Raw genomic sequence first — 10,847 nt, 5'->3', positions numbered from 1 at the left:
TTATTGTGCTAGCAGTACTAAAGTTTCTTGTAAATGTATGAACATGAGGCATGTAACCGGCAATGAATCTCCATGACAACATTGCATGTGAATTGACTGCAATTAATGGAAAATTGTTTCTTTAGAAGAACGGCTAAATGTAAATGCAGATGCTTCTGTGCTGTGCCTAAGAAGTTCTGGGATTTCTTAAATAAAAAAAAAAGGTCTGTCAACGAGATTCAAATCAATGGTGTTTTAATTGATGACAAGGATGCCATTGCAGAACATTTCAATATGTATTTTCACAGTGTTTTTTCCGTTTCTTCAGAAAAAGTTATTCTTGACCCTGTATGTTGCTCAGACTACGAAGATATTCTATCGCTACCAAGTATTGTAGCTATGCTACTTAACCTGAAGACAAAATCATCATCTGGTCCTGATGGCCTTCCAAATGCATTCCTTCGTCGATATCCAGAAGCACTCGCCCCGTTCCTCGCATACATTTTCGGTGCATCTTTGTCATCTTCAGATCTACCGATTGACTGGCGAACGGCGTGTGTGGTGCCCGTACACAAGAAAGGGGACATTGCACTGATTACAAACTATCGTCCGATATCGCTCACTTCTTCCTGCTGTAAGATTCTTGAACATATTGTTGCAAATTACATAATTAAATTTTTAACAGACAACAACATTCTTTCTTCATCTCAGCATGGATTCAGGAAGGGTTTTCCTACGGTCACACAACTAACCACTGTAATTCACAGTTTTGCAAGTGTCCTTGACAAACCTGGTCAAACTGACGTAATTTTTTTGGATTTTCAGAAAGCATTCGACCTTGTTTCACATGAAAAGTTACTTTGCAAACTAAAACACATTGGCCTCCCCTCTTTCATCATTAATTGGATTTCCGCCTACTTAAGCAACCGCACCCAATCCGTTTCTATTGATGGTCACCACTCGCGTAGTTTGCCAGTTACTTCGGGGGTACCACAAGGTAGTGTACTGGGACCGCTCCTGTTCTTGATTTTTATTAATGACATCGTTAATGTTATAACAGAGCCTGTTCAAATTCGCTTATTTACAGATGACTGCATATTGTATCATGATGTTGTTTGTTGAGAAGATCAGGAACTTTTGAATACTAACCTCCATAACGTTCATTCATGGTGTAAACAATGGGACATGAAGCTTAATGAAACAAAAACAGTATGCATGCATATAACAAAGAAAATACATAAGCGGCAGTTTTCTTAGTCTTCCATCTAATCCCCTAGTTCAGGTAAATGAATACAAATATTTGGGGGTGACCATTACTAACAACCTCAGTTGGAATTCTCACATCGCTAATATTTGTGCTTTTTCTTTTCGCAAGCTTTGTATTCTGCGACACAAACTTAAACAGGCGCCCCCCGAAACCAAGCTTCATGCATATACATCGCTAATTAGGCCTAAGTTAGAATACGCTTGCACCGTCTGGGATCCTCACACCAACCACAATACTAACGCACTTGAAATGGTTCAGCGCAAAGCTGTTAGATTTATTTTTTTTAAATTCTGTTCCACCGATTCGCCAACAGCGCTCATGCAAACTCATGGAATACAAAGATTGAAATTAAGACGTAAAATACTCAGGCTCAAATTTCTTTTTCTTCTGAAGAATAACAAACTCTCTTTTCATCCTGGACCATATCTACGCTCGTTATCAACTAGACTAACCAGACATCATCATCCTCAATTTTTAACTCCATATCATACAAGAACTAACACCTTAAAATTTTCTTTTTTTCCTCACACTATTAACGAATGGAACTCGCTGCCATTATCATTGATTAATTCAGTTGAGTCAATTGACCTGATCGATTTCTCATAACCTAATATTGAAATTTAAATGCAAGCGTTTATTTTGTTTGTTTTTCGCCTTTTAAAATGCTGTGTTTTTGTTTTGCAATTTACCCCTCCTGTTTGGGACCATGTAGGCCTGCAGTATGTTGTAAATAAATAAATAAATAAATAAATTCCCGGTTACCATGACCTGCTTTGCACAAAAGGCTTTGATCTACATTTCACCATCCTTCTGAATGAAGAATTATATGAAGGAGGCAACATTGATTTTATAAAAGTTGTCTCAAAGTGTAATAAAACTTTTCTTAAACACACCACATGCTTGACTTTGTGTTAGGCACAGCAAATGAGGCAATGATGTTTCAAGTTTACTGCAAACATTGCATTTTATCTCAAGCCCATCACAGCAAATACTTGCACTGTTACGAAATAGAAATGACCGCACAAGAAATATTTTCACAGTGCGCCAGCACTTCTTTATACAAGTGAACTGTATCAACACCCGAAGGTAATGACCGCAGTTTGACGGATGTTAGCTGTGCAACTGTTGAGAACGAGCCATGATGCAGCACAGAACTCCCAAAAGTACATAAAGTTTGACGGATGTTAGCTGTGCAACTGTTGAGAACGAGCCATGATGCAGCACAGAACTCCCAAAAGTACATAAAAGGGTCCAGTGACACAAGCGTCTTACAAAGACCATCTGTTAACAGACACCACAGTTCAAGAAATGGCCTCATCAAGCACTCCAACTCGGGTAACAGTCCAGAATCTTCGGATTTATGAGCCTTTCATGGTCACGCAAACAAAGATGCGGAAGACTGGCTAGCGCAGTTTGATCGGGTAGCAAAGTCTGACCAGTGGATTTCTGACGACGAGAAGCTATTCAACGTATACTTCATGCTTGAAGACAACACTAAGACGTGGGTCATAAACTAAGAGAAAATTTTGACAGCGTGGGATGAGTTTCGCCGTCAGCTAATTGAACCTTCAGGAGCCCAGATCGCCGTGCAAACGCGCAACGCCTTCTCGAGTCGCTCATTCAGCAGGCAAATTAGGGAGTCGCGACCTTTGCTGAGGATATGACGCGTTTGTTTCACCACGCAGATCCCAACGTGCCCGAAGCTAAAAAGCTCAGCCATCTCATGCGCGGCGTGAAAAAAAAACACAAAAAACTGTTCGTTGGTCTTGTGTGCAATCCTCCGACAACAGTGGACGAGTTTATTAGGGAGGCCACAGCAATGGAGCCGGCGTTGCAGCAGCGGTACTATCAATACAATCGCCTCATGACCAGCGCATTTAAATGCCGCCGCTATGGCCACGTCGCCTGACGAAAGCTGTCTACGCCAACTGATTCGACAGATTGTAAGTAAGGACACTGCCGTGGAGAACGCAGGGCACACACCACTGTCGCAATCACCACCGAAGCCGGAGGTCACAGTTGCCTCCGTTGCCAAAGTCATGCGCCACGAACTACGACAGGCGTTCGCTTCCCCCGAGCCTTATTCGGAAGTGTCCCACCAGCCGCCGGCACACAGCTACGTAGATGTTGTTTGTCGCTCTTTGTCTGCTGAGCTTTACCAGCCGAACACATACAACTATGCGGACACAGTTCGTCGTCCGTTGTCCGCGCCTGTGCTACAGTACCACCAACCACCCCTATCGTAGCCTGGACCGAACGCGATCCTCCCAGGCTTCCCCCACTGTGGAGGACATATATGGTGGACCGCAGATCACCGTCCTTTGTGCTACAATTGTGGGGAGTCGGGACATATTTATCCTTATGGCCCATATCGGCCAGCTGGATACCGTTTCAGCCAGCCTGATACTACTCGCCACCGGTTTGGCGAAAGTCGTGCCTCCTTTGCGACGACCCTGCCGATCGGCAACAAAGTTCCTCTAACCTGCGAATGCACTCCCCATCGCTTGCCCGTTTTTCTTCTCCAAGCCGCTGGAGCTTTACTGACGTCGCCGGAGGTCGATCTCCAAGCCCAAGACGGGAAAACCTAAAGCAGCGACCTCCGGGGGGAAGGTTGCAGGTCCTCAAATTTCCGAAAGCATGTCCTAAAATGGCCGAAAATTTACTATTATTGCTGAAAGCAGAAGGCGCCGACAGAAAAATCATGTGAAGAACACTGCGACTGCTGACCTCACTGTGACGATTGACGGCCAAGAAGTGACGGCCTTGCTTGACACTGGCGCTGACTTTCCATCATGGATGAGCCACTCGCTAGCAAACTCAAGAAAAGCAGAACGTAATGGACAGGTCCTTACATTCGGAATACTGGACGCCACCTGATGACACCCACAGGTAAATGCACTGCAAGACTTACCTTCGGAAACATCACTTTTGTTGCCAAATTCGGGATTCTACCAGAGTGCTGCAAATCGCTAATATTAGGAATGGACTCTTAAGAGAGTACGACGCCTTTGTCAACATACGCCACGGCGTGATAACATTTTCAGCTGACAAAGACGCCACTCATGACGCGCGACAACGACGTAAGGTGTTACTTGCGGTTGATGAGAACGTGTGTATACCGCCACGATCATGCAGCCTTGTTTCGGTGAGCTACGGTGCGCAGTGTAACGAAGAAGCACTAGCCGGGCATGCAATCTGCTTCTCTTCCGTCAAGGTGTCGTGATTGCTCGTGGTATTGTCACCTCAGTCAATGGGCATGCAGAGGTGCTACTGACAAATTTCTCGTATGAACGCCGACACATCAGTAAAGGCACTGCGGTGGCATACCTCGAGAAGCTCGACAATAGTTACGACTGTCTTGCTATGCAAGAGGAGGCAACTGCTCCTACACCACCCCATACACCTACTGTCGGCTTCGGACCAAGTTTAACGCTGACTGAAAGATGCCATCTTATGAAGCGGCTAGACCAGTTAAGGACTGCTTCTCCTCAACGTCACGAGTTCATCCGGCGACGCTGACCAAATACCGCATCATCAGGGAAAAAACAGCTAGACTCAGCCGGCAGAACCCATACCGTGTTTCTGAAAAAGAACGTTAGGTGATACAGGAGCAGGTTAAGATGTTGGAGGATAATGTAATACAACCACCAAAGAGCCCTTGCGCGTCACCTATGGTGCTTGTGAAAAAAAAAAAAGATGGTAGCCTGCGTTTCTGCATCGATTATCGTAAGCTCAACCATGTTACTGAGAAAGATGTTTATTCATTGTCACGGATCGATGACACTCTGGACAGGCTGCGGCATGCGCGTTACTTTTCATCGATGGATCTTAAAAGTGGTCACTGGCAAATAGAGGTTGATGTTCGTGACCGTGAGAAGACCGCTGTCGTGACGCCTGATGGGCTTTACTATACTTTAAAGTCCTAACTTTCGGTTTATGCTCAGCCCCAGCCACGTTTCAAAGACGATGATATGTGTGGTTTAACGTCCAAAAACCACCATATGAATATGAGATATGCCGTAATGGTGGCTCCGGAAATTTCGACCACCTGGGATTCTTTAACGTGCACCCAAGTTTGAGCACATGGGCCTACAACATTCCCGCCTCCATCGGAAATGCAGCTGCCGCAGCCTGCATTTGATCCCGCGACCTGTGGGTCAGCAGCCGAGTACCTTAGCCACTAGACCACCACGGCGGGGCATGTTTCAAAGATTTCTGAATACTCGCCTGTCCGGTCTCAAATGGAAAACGTGTCTTGTGTACCTCGATGACGTGATTGTTTTTACCGCCATGTTCGAAGAATACCTAAAACGACTGCTGTCAGTTCTTCACCCATACGGTCAGCAGGACTCACACTGAAACCGGAAAAGTGCCACTTTGGGTTTGAAAAGCTTCAGTTCTTGGGACATGTGGTCGGTCACGAGGGTGTTGGACCTTACCCGGACAAAACTGCTGCGGGTTTGCAAAGCCCACGGATAAGAAGGGATTCCGACGTTTCCTGGGTATACCTGCGCTTACTACCGGCGATTTACAGCACACTTTTCGCGCGTTGCTTCTCCACTCATTCGTCTAACGAGGGACGATGTTGCGTTTATATGGAGTGAGGAGCAAGAAGTGGCATTCAACGAGTTATGACAGCGTCTAAAACTCCGCCGGTGCTTGCTTGCTTTGATGAGGATGCACCAACAGCCGTACACAAAGACGCCAGCATTGTGGGCCTGGGTGCTGTTCTGGTCCAGAATCAAGACGGTGCCGACCGAGTGGTTGCCTACGCTAGCCGAACCTTGTCACGCGCCGAGTGCAATTACTCAACCACGGAGAAGGAATGTCTGCCGGTCATTTGGGCATTCACAAAGTTTCTCCCATATTTATATGGTCGCGCTTTCCAAGTGGTAAGTGATCACCACTCCCTTTGTTGGCTGACCAACATAAAGGATTCTTCTGGACGTTTGGCGAACTAGAGCTTACGTCTTCAAGAAAACGACATGACAATAGTCTACAAATCGGGAAGGCAGCATTTAGATACCAACTGCCTATCAAGATCACAACTTGAATCACGGATCATAGAAGACGAAGAAGGCGTCGGCTTTTTAGGAGTAGTCAATGCGACTGTCATCTCTCGGCAACAGAAAGACGATCGGGAGCTTAACTCTTTAATTGAAGTGTTGAAAGAACGAGCCACAAGTGCACCGAGACCGTTTTCGAGAAGTTTGTCATTTTGCTTACGCAACGGGCTGTACAAGAAGAATTTCTCTTCAACAAGAAAGAATTATTCTTCTAGTAGTTTTCGAAACTTCCCACAAGGAAATCTTTCAAGACTGCCATGACGAAGCCACCTCGGGCCACCTCGGTTATACGCGAACATTGTCACGAGTAAGAAAGCTTCTACTGGCCAATACATCCAACGGATATGAATCATTATGTAAAAACTTGTATTTTTGTATTTACTGTCAGCTAAGGAAAACTCCACCGGGTAAACCTGCAGGGCTGTGACATCCTATTTCAATACCCGTGCCCCGCCTTGGTGGTCTAGTGGCTAAGGTACTGAGCTGCTGGCACGCAGATCGCGGGATTGAATTTCGGCTGTGGTGGCTTCATTTTCGATGGAGATGAAAATGCTGTAGACCCGTGTGCTCAAATTTGGGTGCACGTTAAAGAACACCAAGTGGTCGAAATTTCCGGAACCCTTTATTACAGCGTCTCTCATAATCATATACTGGTTGTGAGACTTTGATTCCCGCGTATTAATCAATTCATCAATTAATCAGTACCCCACACTCCATTTGCACCGATTGGCATGGACCTCTTATAGGCCCTATTCCAATATCGAATAATGGCAACAAGTGGATCATAGCCACGACTGACTACCTCACAAGATACGGGGAAACTAAGGCGATTACAAGCGGCACTGCAGCTGAAGTGGCACGATTCTTTATTGAGAACATTGTACTGAGACACGGTGTTCCCATGGTCGTCATAATGGACAAAGGAACGGCGTTCACAGCGGAGCTTTTGCACATGGTGCTTAGACTCAGTGGTGCAGCACACAGGAAGACGACAGCTTATCACCCACAAACGAATGGGCTCACTGAACGCCTCAACAAGACTATTGCAAACATGGCTCACATCGACGTGGAGCACTAGGATTGGGACAGAATTTTGTCATATGTCACTTTCGCGAATAATACGGCCTGCCTGGAAACAACGAGAATGACTCCTTTCGGACTGATTTATGGCCGAGAAGTGAGTGCAATGTTCGATGCTATGCTGCCCCATGATTCCAATGATTCGGAAACAGATGCCACAGACTTCACTGAGCGTGCCGAGGAAGCGAGGCAACTTGACCGAGTCAGAATAACCAGCCAACAAGAACGCGACGCCCGTAAGTACAATGTTCGTCATCGATTTGTAGTTTATACACCAAGAGAACGAGTCGGTGTTTGGTCACCTGTTCAACGGCGAGGTCTGTTGGTGAAACTTCTACGTCGATACTTTGGACCATATAAAGTACTGCGGCGCCTCAGCACCGTCAGCTATGAGGTCGTTGCTGATGATTCGTTTTGCTCAAGACGTCGTGAGCGTCTACCTGAGACTGTGTACGTGGTGCGCATGAAGCCGTATTTTCCGGACTGTTGTGGATATTGACCAGCTAATTGCACATCAACTGCGACTTGGTGAGCATCAAGAGGATGCTCTCTCTGGAGGGAGGGTAATGCCGTGCTCCTATTTGTGCACAGCTAAGTGCTACCGTCAGTGATGATGACGAACAATCTGCTAGAGAGGCGCATCACAAGAAACAGAAAAAGAAGAAGACGCAGTTCTTTTGGTCGCGCCCATTTTCGGTATCTCCGACTGGGCAGCGCTCTTCTGTGATCATTGCAATAAGGTGCTCGTACTTTTCGAACTGCGACAATATATATATATTCTCGCCAAAGCCTGGTCAAATATTTATTTCATAGTTTTTTTAAATACTCCCGGCGCAGAAGAGATCCTGAAGGGAAGTCTCAAAAACCCATAATGACCGAACGGAGTTCCAATTGTGCGTATTGTCGAAGTGGCCTCATAAGAGAGATCTGATGAAAACCTCAGTACGCGTCGAGGCGGCTGAAAAATTTTGCTCATGTCAGCTCAGCCTCAATATCTTCTGATTTGGGTAGCTGATAGTGCTCTCGCTTTATGCATGTGGTCATTCGCCTCGGGTCAATATATATGCGAAGTTTGTCATCCTTTTTTTCTCACTGTGAGAAAAGGTCCGTTACCCTGTAAGTTGGCTTGCTGACTTTAATGGTGATGCCTGCTCGTTTCATGTGATCCAAGTCTTCCCGTAGTTTTTCGTGTAATGCCAGGGGCCCACGTCAAACCGGCTGAATCACCGGCGTTGCGTCCTTCCGCAGAACCATGTGGTACGGGTGGGCAAGAGAGCCGATTCTCTTAGACAACTCTGGTAACTCTTTCACAATCTGATCAGTATTGCTTGTCTGAGCATAACCAACAGAACGCGAAACCAGCCCCAAAGCCTCGCTTGCGGATCACGCCAACGTGGCCTGATTGCTCTTCCTGACAATACATAAGTCAAGGTACTCGCGCCTATTGTTAACAGCCACTAGTGTCTCTACGCCGACATGCCTGATGACGTTGTCGTTGTACGAGCGCGAAATAGATGGGCTTGTCCTTGTCCTGAACGGATGTTGACCTTGAGTCTCTGAAAAATGATGTGAGGAAGCAAGATGGCTTGGGAGCCTGTGTGTACTTTCAGAAACACCTGCTGCGACGCGACTTTGGCGGCAATGAGCCTATCAGCTTTATTGCCCACGCCCATATCAAGGATTCGAAAATCGTCGTGTTCGTCACACACAGTGCTTACTTGAGAACCCTTCCTACTACAAGACGGAAAAACGTGATGAGCGCAACTGCACGAAAAATCACATTTCGCCGAACGCTAGACACTTGCACCGTTCGTCAATGAGGTTGCACCTTGAACGATTGAATTGCTTCTGTCTTTTGATCTGCGCCAGATCAGTTTCAGGTTGGGCGAGACTTTGCTCATTGCTTGGAGAGTGCTGTTCGCACGCTGAAAGTTTGGAATGCTGGAGCACTTCGATTGACACCTCTCGTTTTTGCGGTACAGCCCATGCATTGTTTTGCTCTACACGTATTTCCTACAGCTTACAGAATTCATTGGCTTCGCGCAATATAAGGTCCTTCACTTTCAGCAATTTCTTTCGCAGTTCTAGATTAATGGTGCCGAAAACAATCTGGTCCCTGACCATAGAATCAGTAAGGTCTCGGTAAATGCCCATTTGGGATAGCTTCCTGAGGTCTCGTGCAAAACGTTCGAAAGGATGGCCCACACCTTTGACGTCTCCATATGCCCATGGATTAATGGTTTCATAGATTCCCACCCAGTGGTCTGATGCTAGCGCAGTCGATATATTACTCATCAGAACCTGTATTTTGCGCAACCGTGCTTGGTGATGAACAGCGTGGTGAGATCACCTGTACTGGGCCAGTATGTGTAGCGTTATATTCCACAAAGTGAGAAGATGCTCATCAGGTTCTGGGGGGTCAAAAAGAACCCGTATGTTCTTGGTGGCTTGCCACTTCACTGCGCATAGCTGAGATAACAGACGGTCAATGTTCTTGGCTGAAGACTGTTGTTGCAGCAAATCGCGGTATTTGCCCCAGTGTGTGATGTGCCTCAACCGTGTACTAGCACGTGACCTTATTCTCGTATTAGCGTCACCTGTGCGAAATTCTGTGAGTATGAAGAAGTGGTCGCTTTTTATGAAGTCATCCAGGACTTGCAACTGAAATAGCTGTGCATGGGAAGGTGCTGCACATAAAATCTGGTGATGTGTCTGCTTGGTCAACTGTCTGTCTCAGCCTCGCATGAGTTCGGGGCGTATTCAGAAGCGTCAATCCATACTCGGATGCGTTCAGGATAACGCGCCTGCCACGTGGGCTTCATTTGTGGTATCTCCAGGCCAAATGCTGAGAGTTAAAGTCTCCGCACAACAATATGACATCTTGTGGATAAATCTTCTTGAAGTGCGATATGTAGCTGAAATCAAGCGGCGCCTTTTTGGCTTTATTGCTAGTGCTTTCAGAAACCGCGTAAACTCATAAGACAAGAATTGTACGCTGCGGTGAAACTTTCAGCCGGCAACCGACAACAGTAAGAGTAGCGCTGCACCAAGGTTGCGTATCTAACTTCACGTGCGTAGTTCCTCGTTGCACGTACAATGCTGTCCTCGTGGAAGCAGCTTGTTATTCAGTCACGGCGTAGCCGTCATAGCCTATTATTTTCAGCACAGGGTCATTGACTTCTTGTAGGGCAATGACCAATGTACTGGTATCGTCTGTGTGGCTGGACAGCCAAATAATCATTTCAGCCTTCTTGCGACGAAGCAAACGGCAATTCCAGTGCAAGACGGTTGTCCACAGCTGTAATTTTGAGAAGCTACCCATGGTGATGCTTTGTTGTATGAGGAGCGGTAAAGTTTGACGGTACCATGGGTGTACGCATCAAAAGGGTTCCTGGGGTTGTCATCAAAGTTGTGCCAAGAGGGAGCATGCTAGAAAGCAAGGTGCGGTCCATGGT

The sequence above is a fragment of the Rhipicephalus microplus genome, chromosome 2 (genome assembly GCF_043290135.1).
Source record: "Rhipicephalus microplus isolate Deutch F79 chromosome 2, USDA_Rmic, whole genome shotgun sequence".
Lineage (NCBI taxonomy): Eukaryota > Metazoa > Arthropoda > Arachnida > Ixodida > Ixodidae > Rhipicephalus > Rhipicephalus microplus.
This window is presented reverse-complemented; position numbering follows the sequence as displayed.